Below are 6000 nucleotides of genomic sequence, written 5' to 3'. Positions count from 1 at the left end.
GGCGGGTGGGTGGGAGGGGAGGGGGAGGGGGGCTGTGTGTGTTAATGGCGACTATGGGTGATTCCTGATTCCTTTTTGTCATTTGTTTATGTGAACATGCGAGCTAATGTTTGGGGTTTGGTGGGAGGATGGGATCGTTGTTATTGATATGGGGATTGACATATTTGTTACTGATTATTGTTGGGTGTAAATTTGGGAGAAAATGTGAGAAAAGAGGAGAATAAAAAAAAAATGTTTTAAACTCACTCTCAACATTTTTTATCACCCAAATGTACTGGGGAGTTAAAATTGGATTGCTGCCAAACTCGTCTTATCTTTGTTTTGGAACAGACTGACCTAAACATGGGTTACTTACTTTCAAACCTATCTCTTAAATCCGACCGGTTGGAATTTTATTTAAATCAGAGTTTCACATAAGATGAAGTTTAGTTTCCTATCCAAACTAATTGTAAACATTTTTTTAGAACTAAACACAATAAAAAAACTCTTATTAGCATCTAAAATGGAACAGTAAATTCATTTGTTACATTTTTAACTATAACTGTTGCTAACTCGCCAGGACAAGGGAGGGGAGAATATATGACTGTAATGTTTAGGGCAGCCTCCCCCTTGGTAATCGCAGGAGGAGCTGTACTTGTCCTTATCAACTTGCTCTGAAAGGCCTTGGTTTAAAGTTTGCAAAAATGCTTTTTCACAGACGGAGTTTTCCTTTGAGACACAAGCCTGTATTTCATTTCCAGCAGTCCAGCTGAATTGTTTCATTTTATCGCTCAGTTTCCTGTGTCTTCAGGCAGGTAAAGTGACACCATTGCCATTCCTCAGCAAATTTGTGTTCCTTCAGGATTAGTCTTACCCTGTGGGTTTACTAAATGTCTCTCCTTTTCCTTCAATTCTCAATATCTATTGGTTCTGGCCACAGGGAGATGAGGCTCAGTATCCTCGGCCCAAGGGCGATTGGTGATTGTGTTTTATCCACTGGGGCGGCCCCACCCTATCTGCCCAACTGTGTTGCTGCAAACTGCAGCCACCGGCTGGACTGGATTGTCTCATTCCTTTGTCTAATTATTCACTAAATATAGGCTGCTCAGAATTATTACCCCTTTTGTTCTCTATCCTTCTTCTGACCCATCCGCCAGCTTTCCTGTCCCCCAGCCGTAAGGTGTGGGTCCCAACCATCTTTCTGCATTAACTGAGATTGATGTTCCGCTGTGAACCCTGTGATGGAGCTCACGGCTCCTCAATCAGAACCCGGAACATTCTTTCTTTTTGTATTCGGCAATATTTATTTATTTATTTTCTGATGCGATGGAGAAAGAAATCTAACAAATAGACAAAGGGAAAGAAAATGCAGTGAACTATGCGGCTTCAACTAGACACTCGAGTGAGCATTGGCCCACTTGCATGGCTTCAACAACCTGTGCAGCTTCAACCAGACGCTCGAGTGAACGTTGGCCCATCTCCGCGGCTTCGAACCCGTCAGTCACGTTAGCGTGGCTTCAACCAGAATGGTCCGCCTGCATTCATTCCCTGGTGCGCGGTTTCAGATAGACACGTGAATGAGTGTCAGTCACGCCTGTGCAGCTTCGTCGACGTTGGTCACAGCTAGACATAGTGTTAGAGCTAGGAGGGCCAGGCATGTCGAGGATCACCGAGGGTACTGGGTGCAGGGGTGGGGGGGCACCACGCCACCAGGAGTGGGATAATGTACAGCACAATAAATACCTCTTTGCACAAACATTATGACATTATGATGCCTCTGTCTCTTTCTTCTGCAATGCGGGCTGACCCCCGGTCCCTTTGCCCATCTCTCCAGGCATCCCACCTCCCCCGCCCCCACCACCTGACGTGGCACCCACCCACCCTCTGGCCGTGGACATGTCCCTGAGGCTCTGTCCCATCCCCTGGGTGTGCAGATGCTGCGTGTATGCTCTTGTCTCCCGAAGTGTTCAGGCGCAGTGTCCAGGCATCAAGGTTTGATTGCAATGCTAGGCAATGACTCCCACATGCTACAAGGCCTGCCCACCCACGGGAATCTACTTGGCATCTGTGAAGGGCTCACTTTAAGGGCTCACAATTGCCAATTCCGTATCAGCAATAGCCTTCAGCCACATAGCCAGAGGCCTCAGCAGTCAGTGGGGGTTACGGGTGGCGGTTGGGGCAGATGGGCAGGGACAAGGGTTGCCCCCGGAACTGGAACACATGATCCAGGGGTTGGCATGGTGGTGCCCGAGTGGTTGTCACCCCCAGAGTCTCTTTCCCCCCCCCCCCCCCCCAAATACTGGGGCAGCATGCCCAGTGCCCCCGGGCTCTTTGCCTGTGAGCAAAGATGGCTACTCACCTCCTCGGCTCACCACAGGAATTCTTCTGACTGGTTCAAGCTTTACAAAAGAAATACTAATCGCCGCAGTGTGAGCGCTTGCTGGGGAGGCCGCTGAATGACGGGAGGCCATTGGATCTGGGGTAGCTCTCGTTAATTGTATGGAAATGGGGCTGAGGAGGTGATTATTGGTTTCTCACCTCGCTACGGCGAGATCCTGATTTCACCAAGGGCAACGGGCCGGTTGCATCGCAAACTGTTTGGCGCCTGGCGCGGATCTCGTTTTTGGCATTTCCCGCTATTCAGCGGCCTCGTTACTCTCAAAATTCAGTCCTGGATGTAATTGAAGCAGAAACAATAACAGCACAATCCAATTCCTGTAATCATTTGTGAACTTGTTGGTGTCTCAGCAGGTGCGATGAATCATGGGTTCCCTTCCCACACTGAGAGCAGGTGAACGGCCCCTCCACAGTGTGAACTCGCTGGTGTTTCTTCAGGCTGGATAATTCATTGAATCCCTTCCCACACTGAGGGCAGGTGAATGGCCTCTCCCCAGTGTGAGCTCGCTGGTGTGACTTCAGGCTGGATAACTGAGTGAATGCCTTCCGACATTGAGAGCAGGTGAAAGGTTTCTCCCCAGTGTGAACTCGCTGGTGTATCCGCAGGTGGGGTGAATCTCTGAATCACTTCCCACACTGGAAGCAGGTTAACGGTTTCTCCCTGGTGTGCACTCGCTGATGTGTCCGCAAGGTAGATGAATCACTGAATCCCTTCCCACACACCGTGCATATGAATGGCCTCCCTCCAGTGTGGACTCGCTGGTGTCTCCACAGGCTGGATAACTGAGTGAATCCCTTCCCACATTGAGAGCAGGTGAACGGCCTCTCTCAAGTGTGAACTCGCTGATGTTTCTTCAGGCTGGATAACTCAATGAATCCCTTCCCACACTGGGAGCAGGGGAATGGCCTCTCCCTGGTGTAAACTCGCTGATGTGACTTCAGGTTAGATAACTGAGTGAAACTCTTTCCACACCGAGCAGGTGAACGGCCTCTTCCCAGTGTGAACTCGCTGGTGTGACGTCAGGCTGGAAAACTGAGTTGAGTCCCTTCTCACACAGGGAACAGGTGAACCGTCTCTCCCCAGAGTGAACTCACTGGTGTTTCTTAAGGCTGGAGAACTGAGCGAATCCCTTCTCACACTGAGAGCAGGTGAACGGCCTCTCCCCAGTGTGGCTGCGTCGATGAATCTCCAGCTGAGATGGGACTCTTTCTCCCTTCCCACAATCCTCACATTTCCACGGTTTCTCCATGTTTTAGGTCTCCTCGTGTCTCCCCAGGTCAGACAGACAATTATGAAGCCTTGACCACACACAAACTGGTGAAGGGCTGGTTTAGCTCAGTGGCTAGACAGCTGGTTTGTGATGCAGGACAAGGCCAGCAGCGCGGGTTCAATTCCCGTACCAACTTACCCGAACAGGCGCCGGAATGTGGCGACGAGGGGCTTTTCACAGTAACTTCATACTTGTGACAATAAAAGATTATTATTAACACGTGTATGGTCTCTCCCCGCTGTGAATGGTGTGATGTATTTTTCAGGCAGTGTAAGAGGTTAAAGCTCTTTCCACAGTGAGTCCCCTGGAACACTCTCACTCGGGTGTGTCTGTCTCGGTGCTTTTCCAGTCACATTGATGTTTAAAATCTTTTGAAGCCAACAGATCGGGCAAACATTTCTCCTTCTAGATTCAAAGGCCGATGATACTCAGATCCCAAGGTATCGAGTGACTCTGTAAGACCGAGACGTGACAATTGAGATTTCTGTCTGTAATTCCTCCTCTTGTAATATCTGTAAAAGGAGTTTACAAAAGTCAACACTCAGTACAGGATAGAAATTCAGATCAGAGAATTCTAGTTTCTATGGAACATTCCTTCCTCTCATTCCCCAATACCTCTTCTCCAATACCTATTCCCCAGACCTAGTCTCCAGGGAGTGGACTCGGAGGGATGGAGTTTCGGAGCTGTGAGTACAAAAAAGGCCTCAAGGGAACTCAATACAGTTCCAAAAACAAGTAGCAGGATGGTCTGCACTGGTCAAATATACCGGTTATAAAGTTTACAGGAGGGACAGAGAATATGGCAGAGTGGGTGGAGTAGCCTTACTGATTTAAAAATACTATCACCTCAATGGTGAGGATTGGATTTAATTGTCACGTGTACCGGGATACAGTGAAAAGTATTGTTCTGCGTACAGTTCAGACAGATCATTCCGTACATGAGAACAATACATAGGGCAAACATAAATACATAAGGCGCCTTCTCCTCCTCCAAAATAGCCCCGTAAACCACCAATACTACCCCTTCCCCAGTCCCCCTGTCGCCCCGGCTCTACTGGGAAGCTCTGTATCTCCTTTCTGGCAAAGTCTCGAACCTGCATATATCTAAATATTTCCCCTTGCTCCAGCCCATACTTTGCTCCCAGCTCCTTCAATCCCACAAAACGACCCCCAAGAAATACGTCTTTTAGTGTCCTAATTCCTTTTCAATCCCATCTCCGAAAATTTCCAATCCCACTTCCCTGGCTCAAATCTATGGTTATCCTCTCTTTAAGGAGAAAGTCGGCATAGCTTTATTACAGGAAACTCATCTGGATGATGAGCACTTTAAATTGAGGCGGGATTGGGTGGGGCAGGTTTTTTCATCTCCTTTTCATCAAGTAGCAGGGGTGTGGCAATCCTTATTAATAAAAATATCCATTTTAAGGTTGAAACCTGCACCAAGGACAAAGGAGGTAGATATGTGATCATTAGAGGTTTGGTGCATGGAGATGTTGTTTCAATAATGGATGTTTATGGCTCCCCGAATTGCTCCCGGAGTTCATTACTAAGGCCTTTGTGGATTTTGCAGTTAGCTTCAACTAACTCTTTTGTGGTTGGTGATTTCAACTGTCCCTTAAATCCGCTGGTAGATAAGCTCCCGGTTACCAGGAACACCCCCACCCCCACCACCACCACCCCGCAAGCTAGGGCGTCGGCCTTTACCTTTGAGGGGGTGGGTTATGTGGATGTTTGGAGAACTTTGCACCCGAGGGGAGGAGATTTTACCTTCTTTCCATCCCTAATCAATGTCATACTAGAATCAACAACATTTTTATGTCAAGGACGATCCTACACCTGGTGTCCTCTTGCACCATAGTGAACATCGATTGTGGACCATCCCCGTTTCTCTGGAATTCTACTCGAGGGTTCACCCCCAGGTCGAGAATGTGGAGGTTTGCTGCCTCTCTGATAAGAGATACTTAATTTACGAGTTTGAGTTTTTCCTTTGGATTAACACGACCCCTGGTATTCCCCCTCCATTTTATGGGAGACATGTAAAGTTTATGCTCGGATGCTGAAGAACCAGCAATGTCTGGGGGTTTGTTTCACGAAGGCCGAGCAGAATTATAAGGAGATTTCGAATAAGCTATTGCTGAAGGAGGTTAATGCGGCAAGAGTGGCTTTGGACTCCCTATTGATTCAGCAGGTCGAGAAAGGTTTGCGAGGCAGACGGTGTACGAGTTTTGGAAGAAACCACGCAAATACTTGACCTGTTTGACAAAGAAAAAGGCCGACATTGGAACAATTCCCTCTGTGCGACTTGGGGGAGGGAAAAGGGTTGTGAGGACAGAGGAGATAAACAGGGATTTGG

This window comes from Scyliorhinus torazame, chromosome 5, assembly GCF_047496885.1.
Source record: "Scyliorhinus torazame isolate Kashiwa2021f chromosome 5, sScyTor2.1, whole genome shotgun sequence".
NCBI classification, from domain to species: domain Eukaryota; kingdom Metazoa; phylum Chordata; class Chondrichthyes; order Carcharhiniformes; family Scyliorhinidae; genus Scyliorhinus; species Scyliorhinus torazame.
The sequence above is the reverse complement of the archived record's forward strand: the minus strand, read 5'-3'. Positions refer to the sequence as shown.